The 17,064-nt window shown below is 43.3% G+C and overlaps 1 protein-coding gene across 2 annotated transcripts in view; it reads left to right on the top strand.

The window, feature by feature from the left end:
• CDK2AP1 (cyclin dependent kinase 2 associated protein 1) overlaps positions 1-17,064 on the top strand; it is a 31,232-nt gene that overhangs the window by 1,313 nt on the left and 12,855 nt on the right. The window lies entirely within an intron of this gene.

Genomic DNA, 17,064 nt, shown 5'->3' with positions numbered 1-17,064 from the left:
TGTAAATGACTCTAATTACTGTAGCTTAGTATTGGCATGAGCATTTATGGAGGTGTCATGTCTGCCTCATCGTAGTAGTATGAGGTATAATGAGATAACCACCATATACAACCTGTAACTTTCAGAAACGACATGACTTTTTGGGGACCATCGTATTGTAATGTTTATTGGTAAAAGGGAGGGAGTCTCACAGAGACCATGGTGTATCGCTGTTCACATGATGGTTCTACTTTGGGTGTGCAAGTTTGAACTGGGCCGCCAAAAGTATACCACAGACATATGCAACTGTATGCCTTACCCCTCCTAAGAAAAACGATATATACTGTATGGACCAAAGTATTAGGACACCTACAGGAGTCCCATTCTAAATCCATAGATTGGTCCTGTCAAACACCCCACCTTCCCACCCATTTGCAGGTCAGACATCTCCCACTCTTCTGGGAAGGCTTTGTGTCTGTGGAAATTGTGTCTGTTCATCCAGAAGAGGTCAGATGCTGATGTTAGATGAGAGGACATGGCTCACAACCCCTTTTCTAGTTCAATCTAAAGTATATTATACAGTGATATATATATATATATATATATTGTGGGGTTTTGCTCTGGTAGATGGGGTAAGTGGGCGCAGTACAGAGGCAAAATACAAGTTCTTAACTCAAAATGTCAGTGTTTTTTCACACTTGAGGCAATTGCACAAAACAGCATGTAATTTTGCAGTCTTGGTGTCAGTTCCATTAGTTCACACACAATGTAAAGTTCATATAACACAAGTCACCTTGCTGGCACTTCTGCCTCCAGTAGTACACAGCAGGCTTTAGGGCTTATTCACACGAACGTATGTGTTCCGTTCCGTGCATTGGGTCTGCATCCCTCCATTCCACAAAAAGATAGGACATGTTCTATGTTTTTGCGGAACGGAACCCCACAGAAGCACTCTGTAGTGCTTTCGTAGGGTTCCATTCCGTACTTCCACTCCGCATCTCTGGATTTGCGTACCCATTCAAGTAAATGGGTCCGCATCTGTGATGCGGAATGCACACGGAACGGTGTGCGTTTATTGCAGATCCGCATATGTGGTCGTGTGAATAAGCCCTTAGGGTGCCTGTTTCCCCAGCATGCGGCTCTCAGCCCTCCAGCACGGCACAAAGCCTCAGATCCCAAAAACAGAGACATCTCTGCTGAGCCCAGTTGCCTAGTGCTGCCGAAACCCGGATCGGCACTTAAACTCCATTCCGGTATTTGACCTCACCTGGCTGGAAACCAGCCCAGCCGCACATGCTGGGAGGAAAATATCTGGATTGCCAGACACAACCCCTCACTGTGTCACATACCTCCCTTCCCCCCTTTGTTCAACCCTGAGGGGGTGGACACACGCCAGGCAATGCACCCAGGACAGGGCATCCGCGAATCCCTTCAATCAGCCTGCTCTGTGTTCTACCGAGAACTTAAAGTTCTGCAGAGACAAGAACCATCTGGTGACCCGGGCATTCCTGTCTTTGGCCTGGCTCATCCACTTGAGAGGGGAGAGGTCGGTAACCGGGCGGAACTTTCTCCCCAACAAATAGTAACAGAGAGACTCGAGTGCCCACTTGATAGCACTCTCTCACTATACTGTATCTTGTTTCGGCTGGGGTGAGCTTGCGGCTTAGGAAGACAATGGGATGCTCCTCCCTGTTGACTTCCTGAGACAGTACAGCACCAAGGCCTACTTCAGAGGCATGCGTTTGTACCACAAACTCCCTCTTGAAGTGGGGTGTCACCAAAATCGGTGACCCACACAGGGCCGACTTCAAAGCGGAAAAAGCCTCTTCCGCCCAATCATCCCAGCGAACCATCACTGATTTTCGTCCCTTCAAGAACCCTGTCAAGGGCGCGGCTAGAGTAGCAAAGGGGGGAACAAACCTTATGTAATAGCCCACCATTCCCAGGAATTACTATATTTGCCTAGTGGTAACAGGTCGGGGCAAATTCTGTATCGCCTCTATTTTGTTCACTTGGGGTTTGATGACTCCGCACCCAATGACCTACCCCAGGTCCTCAGTCTCTTCTAACCCTATCGCACATTTTTTCCCATTTCACCACCATGATTGCATAGTATATGAGATTGACCCCTGACCTCTGTAGGGGCAGGAAACAGAGAAAGGTTATATTGCCCCCTCCGACCACCCACCTCAGTGTTTTCCTGCCCCTACAGTGGCCAGGACAGAGAAAGTCCTCTTTGCTTGTCAGGAGGTGAAAAAAAGGAACGTCTGGATACTATTTTATTTTCTATCAGTGTACTCATCGGGGCTGGGGCCTTCCTTGAGTTTTAAATCCCTGTAACAGTTCCCCTGCTCGCCGGCGGTCACTTACCAATGCTGAGCAGGAGAAATAATGCGGGCCTCGCGTCTGTTGATCGGACACCTGTCCCCACCGGCTGCATCTCCATTCGCACCTTCCTTTCCCCTAGTGGGATTAAGCAGGTGCAGGCCGGGAATACTGCGCATGCACGGGCATCCAAAGTTAGTTCTGATCTCGTGGGACGCGCGGACGTTTGATGTCAATTTCGGTCACGTGGGACGTGCTGCGTTCCCGGAAGTATGATTACTGGATACCTGGTATAAAGCCAGCATAGAAGCCACGGTGAGCCTGATCTGAGGTCTGATGATGTTGGCTCCTGAGTTGCCTAGAGAGCTTGATGCTCCAGCGCCAGTACTCGTAATTCCCCTCATGGGGAAAAGTATTATTCTCTGCAGCATGTTTTAAATCTTTGGGGGACATTAGGGCCTTTTTTATGGTATATATTCCACCTCAATTGAGGGGTTAATACTTGTTCCTCTCTTACTATAGGTCTCTAAGGAGGCTCAAATGAAACCTAAAAAGAATCTCAAATAAATTTCTTGTTTTAAGAAACTACCTGAGAATTATTCTAAGAAGCTATGCAAAGACTGCATTGCATGTGTTGTGAGAGAGGAACAGCCATCTATGTTGGAAGAATTAAGAACCCTTTTACATGATGAGGTTAAATCTTCCCTGACTTCTTTAAGAGAAACAAGCCCGGGTCCTATTCCCCTAAAAGACAAAAGATGGCTGCTCCCTCCTCCTCCGACTCTGAAGATTTAGCGGACGAGGCAACTCCCTCTAAACAGTGGAAGGATGATGATCTCCTCTCAGAAGGAGAAATTGTTGAGGATGCGAAAAAAATGTATTTTTCAACTGAAGAAATGGGGGCTCTCTTGAAGGTGGTAAGAGCCACCATGGGTATTGAGGATGTCCAAAAACCTCACTCTATTCAAGAGGAAATGTTTGGCGGGTTAAGAACCAAACGCTCTAAGGTATTCCCTATAAATGAAAATATCAAGGAAATGATCCTAGACGAATGGTCTGATCCAGAGAAGCGTCTGGGTATATCTAGGGAGTTCAAAAATCGCCTCTTATTTGATCCCTCTGAATCACAAGTATTTGACAATACAGCAAAAGTTGATGTACAGGTAGTGAAGGTAAACAAAAAGACTTCACTTCCATTTGAAGACTTTTCCCAGTTAAAAGATCCAATGGAGAGGAAGGCAGATAGTCTTTTACGCAAGTCCTGGGAGGCAGCTATGTATAGCGTTAAAACAAACATAGCTGCAACATCTGTGGCAAGATCAATGTACTTGTGGTTAAATAAGCTGGAGAGTCATCTGAAAAATAAAACCCCAAGGGAGGATATTATAGAGTCACAACCCCTACTAAAATCGGCCACTGCCTTCCTGGCAGACGCTTCTGCGGAAACAGTAAGGTTCTCCGCTAAAGATGCAGCCCTCTCTAATATGGCAAGGAGAGCCTTATGGATGAAGTCATGGTCGGATGACAAAGCCTCAAAAATGAAATTGTGCTCCATCGCTTTCTCGGGAGAATATGTCTTCGGTCCTGTCCTCGACAAGATTCTTGAGAAAGCGACGGCTAAGAAAAAAGGATTTCCAGAGGAAAGACCCCAAAGAAGAAAATTTCCTTTTTGTCCCTATGGGGGACAAGAAAGGTCATACAGGGGAAAAGGAAAGACAGGAAGGTGGAGCTAAACCAAGGGTGGTCGAGGTAGTACCCTCTTTTTAGTATCCAAACTGGATGGATCATTCCGTATCATAATCAATTTAAAACAGCAAAACAGAAATATTCTGTACAAGAAGTTCAAGATGGAGTCTCTCTCATCCACGATTCCGTTAATAAGGAAGAATGCGCTGATGTGCACTATCGATTTAAAGGGAACCTGTCACCGGGATTTTGTTTATAGAGCTGAGGACATGGGTTGCTAGATGGCCGCTAGTACATCCGCAATATCCAGTCCTCATAGCTCTGTGTGCTTTTATTGTGTAAAAAAAACGATTTGATACATATGCAAATTAACCTGAGATGAGTCCTGTCCCTGAGATGAGTCAGGGACAGGACTCATCTCAGGTTAATTTGCATATGTATCAAATCGTTTTTTTTACACAATAAAAGCATACAGAGCTATGGGGAATGGGTATTGCGGATGTGCTAGCGGCCATCTAGCAGCCCATGTCCTCAGCTCTATACACAAAATCCCGGTGACAGGTTCCCTTTAAAAGACGCGTATTATCACGTCCCAATTCAAGAGCAGTGGCAAAAGTTCCTGAGGTTCGCAGTTAAAGATCTAAAAGGGAAAGTTTGTCATTTCCAGTTTACAAGTCTCCCTTTCGGTTTCTCCTCGGCCCCCAGGGTCTTTACCAAGATCATAGTGGAGATGATAGCTCACCTCAGGAAATAAGGTCTAATAATAACACCGTATTTAGACGACTTCCTAATTCTGGCAGATTCAAAAGAACAAATGCAAAGCGACCTCCATGCCCTTCTAAGCCTATTAGAAGATCTAGGTTGGATTGTAAATCTAAAAAAATCCTGTGTTCACCCCCAAACAAGGATAAAATTCTTGGGTATCCTCCTAGACTCAGTCAGGCAGTCCTCTTTTCTCCCAGAAGAGAAGATATTGGGCCTGAGACAGAAAATAAAAAAATTACAAAAACAAAATTTTTGCTCAGAGACATAATGAGGCTGTTGGGAGTTCTGATGTCGTGCATATCTTCAGTTCCTTGGGCACAGTTCCACTTCAGAACCTTCCAGAACTGGTTATTGAAGGTTTGGGACAAAAGACAGGTTTCGTTAGACAGGAAGGTCCGGATCCCGGTGTGGGTAAAATCATCCCTCACATGGTGGACAAGGTCCTCAAATCTCGACAAGGGCTTGTTCTGGCAGAAAATATAATGTATCCAAATTCAAACAGATGCAAGCAAATCAGGTTGGGGAGCATACATAGAAGGAAACTTCTTTCAAGGTCTCTGGCCAAAGAGCGTTGCAGAAAAATCATCAAACTACAGAGAGCTAAAAGCAGTTTGGGAAACGCTAAAAGCTGCGTCAGGATGCTCAGAAGGTCATCATATAAAGATTCTGTCCGACAACATAACAACTGTATCTTATTTGAAACGATAAGTAGGAACAAGATCACAGGATCTGATGAGGCTGTCGGAAAAAATATTCTCTTGGGGAGAAAGAAACGTAAAATCAATTTCCGCAGTTCACCTAAAAGGTTCCCAAAACCAAATGGGGGACTTCCTGAGCAGGAAAACTCTAGACCAGGGAGAATGGTCTCTGAATCAGCAAACATTCAACCTGATAGGAAAAAGATGGGGCCCTCCAAGCATAGATCTATTTGCCTGCAAATTTTGCTCCCTAAATCCCAGGGACCACCCTTGGGCAATAGATGCCTTCTCCCACACCTGGGATTTAAATTTGGCGTATGAGTTCCCTCCATTTCAGCTGATCCCAAAAGTGGTTCAGAAAATCATTCAGGACAGACCAAATCTCATTTTGATAACACCATGGTGGCCAAAGAGAAGCTGGTTCTCGGTTCTCAAAAGGTTGTCGATCCAAGACCCTTGGATCCTTCCCTACAGAAAGGACATTCTAACACAAGGCCCATTGATTCATCCACATCCCGAATTCTTCAGGCTATCAGCCTGGATCCTAAATCAGAAATCCTAAAGTGACTAGGCTTGTCAGACAAAATGATCTCCACACTCAAAGCCTGTAGAAAATTTACTTCAGCAATTTACTTAAAGATCTGGAGAAAATTCTGCACCTGGTTGGGAGAGACAGATCCAAATCGGTCTTCTCCAAATATACAAAAAATCCTAGAATTCCTTTAACGGGGGTTAGACATGGGTCTTCGGCCATTGACCCTAAAAGTACAGATTGCGTATTTTTGTACTCAAATTTGTTGGAACATAGATGGATAAAAAGATTCTGCAAAGCAGCCACTCGTTTGAAGCCCCTTATCAGACCTCGAGTACCATCTTGGGATTTAAACATAGTTCTACAAGGCCTAACATCTAGCCCTTTTGAACCTCTGGATGAAGCCTCGGTTAAATTTCTCTTGCTCAAAACAGTCTTCCTGGTATCCATTACCTCTGCTAGGAGATTAGGCGAAATTCAGGCCTTATCCATTAGACAACCCTATTTAACTATTAGGGACGATCGCATTATTTTCAAACCAGATCCTGGGTTCTTGCTGAAGGTAGTTTCCGAATTCCATAGAAATCAGGAAATAGTTCTTCCCTCATTCTGTAATAACCCACAAAATCAAAAACAGGAAAGTTTACATTCCCTAGATGTTAGACGTACTGTTATGAAGTATATAGAAGTCTCTAGGGAGTTCAGAAGAGCTGACAATCTTCTAGTCCAGTTTGCGGGCAAAAATAAAGGGAAAGCAGCCTCCATTACCAGGTGGATAAAACAGACGATCTGTCATTGTTATCGTGTCCAAAATCTTGCTTGCCCCGGTAAAAATTAAGGCTCATTCCACCAGGGCAGTCTCTTCATCCTATGCCGAAAAAGAGGGTGCATCTTTGGACCAGATATGCAAAGCCGCAACCTGGTCAAATGTGCATACATTCATTAAGCATTATAGACTCGACTTGTCAGGATCTTCCAAATTATCCTTTGGTAGGAAGGTCCTCTAAGCCATAGCCCCCCCCCCCCCCCCTAAAATTGTTGATCTGTTAGGTCTCATATACTATGCTGTCATGGTGGTAAAATGGAAAAACTGGTAGACTTACTGGTAATTCTTTTTCCATGAATCTACCATGACGGCATGGAATTCCCACCCAATAAATGTTATATTACCTTTAGTATGAAGAAATACAAAAAAAAGGGGGTGGGAGGGGGCAATTTAACCTTTCTCTGTTTCCTGCCCCTACAGAGGTCAGGGGTCAATCTCATATACTATGCCGTCATGATAGATTCACGGAAAAGGAATTTCCGTTAAGTCTAATTCAGTTTTTTTGGGTTAGCGGTTAGGCCAGCTTTCCGAAGGGAGTCCACTACAGCCTGCACTTTGGGTAGGTGACTTTCCCAGTCGGTACTGTGGATGACAATATCGTCCAGGTAAGCCAAAGCGTACCGACGATGTGGACAAGCACAATGTCCATTAGTCGCTGAAAAGTGGCGAGGGCGCCATGCAGACCAAAGGGTAAGACCTTATATTGATACAGCCCCTCAGGCGTGACGAAGGCAGTTTTCTCTTTGGCAGCCTCGGGTAAAGGGGTTGTCCGAGTTATGAAAAAAAATAATATAGCACTGAAAATCTGATATATAACTGAGCTAAGCAAGTTTTATGCAAAAAAAATATATACAGGGAGTGCAGAATTATTAGGCAAGTTGTATTTTTGAGGATTAATTTTATTATTGAACAACAACCATGTTCTCAATGAACCCAAAAAACTCATTAATATCAAAGCTGAATATTTTTGGAAGTAGTTTTTAGTTTGTTTTTAGTTTTAGCTATTTTAGGGGGATATCTGTGTGTGCAGGTGACTATTACTGTGCATAATTATTAGGCAACTTAACAAAAAACAAATATATATCCATTTCAATTATTTATTTTTACCAGTGAAACCAATATAACATCTCAACATTCACAAATATACATTTCTGACATTCAAAAACAAAACAAAAACAAATCAGTGACCAATATAGCCCCCTTTCTTTGAATGGACACTCAAAAGCCTGCCATCCATGGATTCTGTCAGTGTTTTGATCTGTTCACCATCAACATTGCGTGCAGCAGCAACCACAGCCTCCCAGACACTGTTCAGAGAGGTGTACTGTTTTCCCTCCTTGTAAATCTCCATTTGATGATGGACCACAGGTTCTCAATGGGGTTCAGATCAGGTGAACAAGGAGGCCATGTCATTAGATTTTTTTCTTTTATACCCTTTCTTGCCAGCCACGCTGTGGAGTACTTGGACGCGTGTGATGGAGCATTGTCCTGCATGAAAATCATGTTTTTCTTGAAGGATGCAGACTTCTTCCTGTACCACTGCTTGAAGAAGGTGTCTTCCAGAAACTGGCAGTAGGACTGGGAGTTGAGCTTGACTCCATCCTCAACCCGAAAAGGCCCCACAAGCTCATCTTTGATGATACCAGCCCAAACCAGTACTCCACCTCCACCTTGCTGGCGTCTGAGTCGGACTGGAGCTCTCTGCCCTTTACCAATCCAGCCACGGGCCCATCCATCTGGCCCATCAAGACTCACTCTCATTTCATCAGTCCATAAAACCTTAGAAAAATCAGTCTTGACGTTTCAGCTTGTGTGTCTTGTTCAGTGGTGGTCGTCTTTCAGCCTTTCTTACCTTGGCCATGTCTCTGAGTATTGCACACCTTGTGCTTTTGGGCACTCCAGTGATGTTGCAGCTCTGAAATATTGCCAAACTGGTGGCAAGTGGCATCTTGGCAGCTGCACGCTTGACTTTTCTCAGTTCATGGGCAGTTATTTTGCGCCTTGGTTTTTCCACACGCTTCTTGCGACCCTGTTGACTATTTGGAATGAAACGCTTGATTGTTCGATAATCACGCTTCAGAAGCTTTGCAATTTTAAGAGTGCTGCATCCCTCTGCAAGATATCTCACTATTTTTGACTTTTCTGAGCCTGTCAAGTCCTTCTTTTGACCTATTTTGCCAAAGGAAAGGAAGTTGCCTAATAATTATGCACACCTAATATAGGGTGTTGATGTCATTAGACCACACCCCTTCTCATTACAGAGATGCACATCAAATATGCTTAATTGGTAGTAGGCTTTCGAGCCTATACAGCTTGGAGTAAGACAACATGCATAAAGAGGATGATGTGGTCAAAATACTCATTTGCCTAATAATTCTGCACGCAGTGTATATATTTCCTCATTTCCCTGGTTCTTTTCTGGCCCTTTGTTTACATGCAATAAAAACCATCTCTGCCCCTCCCCCTGCACTGCTAAGGGAGTGGCTACAAGAGCTGCCCTGAGTGACATGTCTGCCTGCTGGGAGACTCAGCAGCATGTTGTATGTGTAGGACTACAAGTCCCAGCTGTATAATGACACTGCTAAGGGAGTGGATACAAGAGCTGCCCTGAGTGCTGGGAGAATCAACAGCAACTTGTAAGTGTAGAACTACAAGTCCCACTTGTATAATGACACTGCTAATACACACAGGATCTTCCCCCTATCTTCTTGTGCAATGCTCTCTCTAGTATGTCAGCTCCAGTGCCCAGCATTGTCTCCTCACTGCCTGCAGAGCTACCCAGTCTGTGCAGCTGAAGGGGTTAAGAATCCTAGCAGAGAGTAGACAGCAGTGAAGGGGGGGGGGGGGGGTGTGGCCAGCACAGTGACGTCTCGTTTACAGGCTTGTAAACTACCTTTATCAGAGCAGGGAGAGAAGCTGACATCACAGGTCATGTGGCCCTCAGTGAAATCTGAGAAAGCAGCCACTGGAGATAAAGTGAGTTAATTGGAAAGCTGTTACATTTGCTTAGTTAGGAACATAGAAAGAACAAAAAAATAACTCGGATAACCCCTTTAAGGGCACCTGCCAGTACCCTTTCGCGAGGTCCAAAACAGAAAAATACCGGGCTTGTCCTATCCTCTCGAAGAGCTCATCCACCTGGGGAATGGGACATGCATCGAATTTGGAAACCTCGTTAAGTTTTTGAAGTCGTTAAAAAATCGCAACGTCCCGTCCGGCTTGGGTATCAATACTATAGGACTGGCCCACTTACTTTTTGACTTCTCAATGACGTCTAGCTGCAACATTAGCTGCACCTCCTCCGATATGGCTTGTCGCCGAGCCTCGGGTACCCGGTATGGTTTTAATCAGACTTTTGCCTGAGGCTCAGTGACAATGTCATGCTGGATTATGGAAGTGCATCCAGGGAGGTCCGAGAACACATCCGTGTTCCGACTAATGAACTCCCTGGCCTCCTGAATCTGTTTAGAGGAGAGGCTGTCAGCAATTTTTACTGTGGCAGCCGCCTCTCTTGCATCAGATAGAGGGGACGGTACCTCTTCTCCTAGAAAACCCGGCTGCGGGCTGTCTTCTGTACAGGTTTCCCTATCTTTCCACGGTTTGAGTAAATTCACATGGTAAACCTGCTCTAGCTTTTGCCACCCTGGCTGGTGTACCTTGTAGTTTACATCTCCAATTTTCTCGAGTACCTCGTAGGGCCCCTGCCACCTAGCCAGGAACTTACTGTCCACGGTTGGCACCAGAACCAACCCGATCACCCGGGTTAAAAATCCGGACCCGAGCCTGCTGATTATAGACCCGACTCTGGGCTCCCTGAGCTGCCTCCATATGCTCCCTAATAAGAGGCAACACTGTCTCTATCCGATCTTGCATCTGGGTAACGTACTCAATGACACTTTTATGTGGAGTGGGTTGTTGTTCCCACGCCTCTTTGGGCATGTCCAAGAGACCGCAAGGGTGTCTGCCATATAGCAGTTCGAAGGGCGAGAACCCAGTAGAGGCCTGGGGTACCTCTCTCACTGCGAACATAAGATAGGGCAGAAGGAGGTCCCAGTCCTTCCCATCTTTTGCCACCACCCTTTTCAACATATTTTGTAATGTTTGGTTAAACCTTTCTACCAGACCGTCCGTTTGCGGATGGTAGACGGATGTCCGTAGCTGTTTTATGTGCAGCAACTTACAGAGTTCCCTCATCACCTTGGACATAAAAGGGGTCCCTTGGTTGGTCAGAACCTCTTTAGGTAGTCCTACTTGGGAAAACATCTCCATTAATTCCTTAGCTATGAGTTTGGCCGAGGTATGTTGCAGTGGCACCGCCTCCGGGTACCGAGTGGCCTAGTCTAGAATGACTAAGATGTGTTGATGCCCTCTGGCGGACTTCAGTACTGGGCCTATGAGGTCCATAGCTATTCGGTCAAACGGTACTTCGATAATCGGGAGAGGTACTAGGGGACTACGGAAATGTGGCTGGGGGCTAGTTATCTGGCAGGTCGGGCAAAAACTCTTCCACTTCCTTGAATATGCTGGGCCAGTAAAACCAGGTGACCGTCGAGAACGTGTTGGTGGGCTAGATCTAACACAAGCCTGTAATAAGCCTTGGGGACCACCAACTGTTCAATAGGCTCACCCCTTAGTTGGTTTACCCAATACAACATATCCTGATGAACCACAAAACGGGGAAACACTGACTCTACCCCAGGATGTTGTGGTGCATTTTTTGGAGGAGCGGTGGCCTTCTGCTTCCCAGCAGATGTATAGCACAAACTGGGGAAAATTAAACCTCCACCAGCCAGAGAGTAGGTTCCTCTCAAACCAGAACCAGGGTGTGAAACTACAGGCTTGATACATTTCCCGCAATAGGAGTTTTATGTTAGATCTTCCTGCAGGCCAAGAATTGTGACCATCTGCTCGAGAGTTGGAATGTGTGTGGGTGCATATTAAATATTCTGACACATAAGAGCCACATGGGCCTTAGAAAAAGTGGCTTTTCTGTCTGTAGTAACTAGTAAAAGTTCAGATTTATTTTATACTGCACTGGAAAAAAAAGGTTGTTACATAATAAGGACACGGTTTGTCTGAGACCGTTCTGATACACGTGGCCAGTGATTGCAATAATGCATGTGCAGGCAATTGTGCAATATACAAAGTTTCATGTGTATTTCCACACATAAGACTTTCTTTGTTCAGAGGGTTGTATCAGCGCATCCTGTGAAGTCTGTTCAGTCCCTGCCTCTTGCACCAGAAATCCAGGCATGATTGGCATGAACTGAACAGACGTCACACAAACTGCACTGATGACAGTGGTCTGGATCACTGCGGGATCCTGGCACTGACTGAAGCCAGGCTCCTGCTGTAACAGCTGAGATCAGGGATAACTCCGATCCTGGACGCTTAACTCCCTAGATGCTGCAGTCAGTAGTGACCGCAGTAAATAGTCAGTTACAGGGAAAGGGCTCCCTCTGCCATGTGCATATGCAGTCACAGGAAGTCCATGCATTGCCATAGCAGCTGGGGCCTAATATGCCTGTATGTCTATTAGGGCCTATACACACGGCCGTTGTGCTGCCGTTCCGTGCATTGGGGACCGCAATTTGCGGCCCCCAATGCAAAGGCAACGTCCGTGCGGCGGCCGGGACGGATCCAGACCCATTCAACTTGAATTGGTCTGTGATCCTTCCGCACCGTAAAAAAATAGAACATGTTCTATTTTTTTTGCCGTGCAGAGGCAGAAACATGTTCCACATGTCCGTGATTTGTCAGGCGGTAATAATTCAATTAAGAATTATTAATTATGGTCATAGCAATAATTAACCATGGAAAAAATAAAATGTATAAAATTTGTCATAAATTCTTAAAATCATGACCTGGTGAATTGTAGACAACCTAATCAATACAGATACAACCATGTAGAGAAATGAAGAAGGGCGGCACTCACCAGTGTACGAACTTTGATTGTTGCTTTATTCAGTAAGTTGCAATAGGCGGCATCGGGCAGGACGCCAAAAGATTCACACAGGTAAGACAAGGTTGCAACTTACTGAATAAAGCAACAATCAAAGTTCGTACACTGGTGAGTGCCGCCCTTCTTCATTTCTCTACATGGTTGTATCTGTATCATCACACTCTATTAGGGCTGAGCACCACCGATAGTGTCTTGGAATAAGGAGGTTGAGTTGTGGTTGAATTCCTATACACCGGGGCCCAGCGGAGGATTGTGAGTGCAGCTTCATATCCTATTGTTGAAGACAACCTAATCAATACAATTCACATCTGAGCCCGACTATTTCCTCAGATAATAAGTTCTTTTGACGTGAGATGACGTTAACCCCTTAGGGACCCATGATGTATCGGTACGGCATGGCTCCCGAGTCCTTAAGGACCCATGACCTACCGGCGTGTGTTGTTCCGATCACCGCCGCCCGGCGGGCGGTGATCGGATCAAGGTTCCTGCTCAAATCATTGAGCAGGCACCTCGGCTAAATGCGCGGGGGGGGTCCCGTGACTGCGGTTTGCGGCTTTTACCTGGTGCGGAGGCGGTGGTGCCATCGGGTCCCCATGTTGCTGTAGGGGTGACCCGATGGCATAGAAGGCAGCGCGATGCCTAAGGAAGGCATCGCGATGCCTTCCGGTGAAGAGCATGTGAGATCCAGCCCCCTCAATCTCACAGGCCGGAAGCTGTATGAGTAATACACACTGTATTATTCATACAGCCAATGCATTCCAATACAGAAGTATTGGAATGCATTGTAAAGGATTAGACACCCAAAAGTTCAAGTCCCAAAGTGGGACAAAAAAAAAGTGAAAAAAAAAAAGTTGAAAAAATAAAGTTTTCCCCCCAAAAAAATTAAACGTTTCAAGTAAAAATAAAGTATACATATTAGGTATCGCCGCGTCCGTATTGACCGGCTCTATAAACATATCACATTACCTAACCCCTCAGATGAACACCGTAAAAAATAAAAAATAGAAACTGTGCTAAATAAACAATTTTTTTGTCACCTTACATCACAAAAAGTACAACAGCAAGCGATCAAAAAGTCACACGCACCCCAAAATAGTGCCAAAAACTGAAAAAATATGGCTCTCAGACTATGGAAACACTAAAACATGATTTTCTTTGCTTCAAAAAAGAAATCATTGTGTAAAACTTACATAAATAAAAAAGTATACATATTAGGTATCGCCGCATCCGTGACAACCTGGTCTATAAAAATATCACATGATCTAACCTGTCAGATGAATGTTGTAAATAACAAAAAATAAAAACGGTGCCAAAACAGCTATTTCTTGTTATCTCTCCTCACAAAAAGTGTAGTATAGAGCAACCAAAAATCATATGTACCCTAAACTAGTACCAACAATACTGCCACCCTATCCCGTAGTTTCTAAAATGGGGCCACTTTTTTGGAGTTTATACTCTAGGGTTGCATCAGGGGGGCTTCAAATGGGACATGGTGTCATCTCCATTTGCCAATAACTCTTGTGGAACACCTAAAGGGTTAACGACATTTGTAAAATCTGTTTTGAATACCTTGAGGGGTGTAGTTTCTTAGATGGGGTTACTTTTATGGAGTTTCTACTCTAGGGTTGCATCAGGGGGGCTTCAAATGGGACATGGTGTCAAAAAAACCAGTCCAGCAAAATCTGCCTTCCAAAAACCGTATGGCATTCCTTTCCTTCTGCGCCCTGCCGTGTGCCCGTACAGTAGTTTACGACCACATATGGGGTGTTTCTGTAAACTACATAATCAGGGCCATAAATATTGAGTTTGGTTTGGCTGTTATCCCTCGCTTTGTAACTGGAAAAAAAATATTAAAATGGAAAATCTGCCAAAAAAGTGAAATTTTGAAATTGTATCTCTATTTTCCATTAATTCTTGTAGAACACCTAAAGGGTTAACGACGTTTGTAAAATCAGTTTTGAATACCTTGAGGGGTGTAGTTTATAGAATAGGGTCATTTTTGGGTGGTTTCTATTATGTAAGCCTCGCAAAGTGACTTCAGACCTGAACTGGTCCCTAAAAATTGGGATTTTGAAAATTTCAGAAAAATTTCAAGATTTACACATAAACTTCTAAGCCTTATAACATCCCCAAAAAATAAAATATCATTCACAAAATGATCCAAAAATGAAGTAGACATATGGGGAATGTAAAGTAATAACTATTTTTGGAGGTATTACTATGTATTATAGAAGTAGAGAAATTGAAACTTGGAAATTTGCAATTTTTCACAAATTTTTGGTAAATTTGGTATTTTTTTATAAATAAAAATGAATTTCTTTGACTTCATTTTAGCAGTGTCATGAAGTACAATATGTGACGAAAAAACAATCTCAGAATGGCCTGGATAAGTCAAAGCGTTTTAAAGTTATCAGCACTTAAAATGACACTGGTCAGATTTGCAAAAAATGGCCAAGTCCTTAAGGTGAAATAGGGCCGAGTCCTTAAGGGGTTAATGATTATAAAAATATACAGATTTATTGGTTACAAGGTTATAAACATACATAAGTAAATAAACACTGATACATGCAAATGAATATATTCAGCGTTGATATAAAGCATTACAAGCTTAACAATGCATGTGAGTGGAAATAACTTGTCACGTTATAACAAACTATTATTAGGTTAGGATATCAAAATAGGAAAATAATTTATATACATCACTTCTGTTCAGAGGAAACCTCATGATATCAGGATGGGCATGTCTAATCCTAGACATCAATATGGAATGCTAACTACATTCCGCCCCCTTCTAACCAACTACACATGGCATGACTTCGAGAATGGGCAAATCCATTCAAGGATATAACTTTGAAGAGATAACTGTATCCTTCCCCCCATCCTGGACTATTTTCACACATATGACTTTGGTAAGACTATTAAGACAAGTAACAGGGATCTAGGATCTTTGCTAGACCATATCTTAAATGGGAAGGACTTGAAACAAGTCTTTCCTGTGGGAATCTATAATTTAGCCTGGCGAAGAATGTTCTATCAATATATATAGGCAATCATTTAATGCTCTGATAAATTATGAGTCTTGATTCTTCTGCAGGTAGAATGAAGCCTCACAATATCCTAAGACTACATCTCAATATGAAGATGATCGATTAATTAATTTATTTGCCAAACTAGATGGTATAATTTCATCCACATTATCCAATTAGTCTTAATAAAATGAAATATCATTCTTTGTGTCTCTTACCAAGTCCTAGTAGGAATCTCATTTCTGCTCCCAGGAAAGCTGGGTGGTCCATCATAGCGCATCTCACCATGGCTTTCCTCTTGATAGACCCCTCTAGAGAGCTCAACTTGTCTCTCTTTCTTTTTTCCTCTTCCTTTCTCCTTTTTTTCTCTAATGTGTGCTTTCTTATCCAAAAACTTATCAAATGATCACACCCTTCCAGATTAGGGTTTTCTAATCACATTGGATGGGTGTGCTCATATGGTAATGATTCTATGAGATCATTTTTACCCAGAATGCAATATTGTTGTGAATGGTGTCATGATATCCACCTGTCTCCAGATGGCACTGTTGTGTAACATATTAACATCAGAATTATGCTACACATTATACCTTTGACCTTTGCAACCTATATCAATGAGGAGGGATACTTCTTTGACACCCTGAAACTATTTTCCCAGACTTAGTGGGACCATCATGAGTTTCCCAGACTCTTGAATTTATGGGTTTGATAAAGAATACAATGGGCCTTACACTCGCACTGTGGGTTAGTATATTCTAACTGTCCAAACGACTGATTCATTAGGTTAGAATAATATCATTTCCTCTGAGTAAATCCCATTAGCAGAAAACCAAGTAAATGCTTTCCATATATCCTAAGAATACATTTTCTTTTAGTGGGATACACATGGCATTATAAATATATATCTCAATACCTTGTTATAACATGTGCCAATATAGATTATTATATATATGATTTATCAATTAGTTTATGCTAAAACTAAATAAATCCACTATGTGTATACAAACGTTATACGTTGATTATATGAATAAACATACACACCAGATGTCTCTCATGAAACAGTGCTACCTCCCTCATAGCCCTGTAATGTGGTAGGATCACTCCCTTCAGATAAGCCTACATCTGTGGTAATAACTTTTAATGAACAATGCTCTCTGTATTCAATATGAACCTTATACATACTTAACTTTCATGAACCTCTTTCGGCCATCTTTGAATAAATAGGAATATGGCTTTTTATAGATACATATATGTATATAATCAAA

The sequence above is a fragment of the Bufo bufo genome, chromosome 2 (genome assembly GCF_905171765.1).
Source record: "Bufo bufo chromosome 2, aBufBuf1.1, whole genome shotgun sequence".
NCBI classification, from domain to species: Eukaryota; Metazoa; Chordata; class Amphibia; order Anura; family Bufonidae; genus Bufo; species Bufo bufo.
The sequence above is the reverse complement of the archived record's forward strand: the minus strand, read 5'-3'. Positions and strand labels throughout refer to the sequence as shown.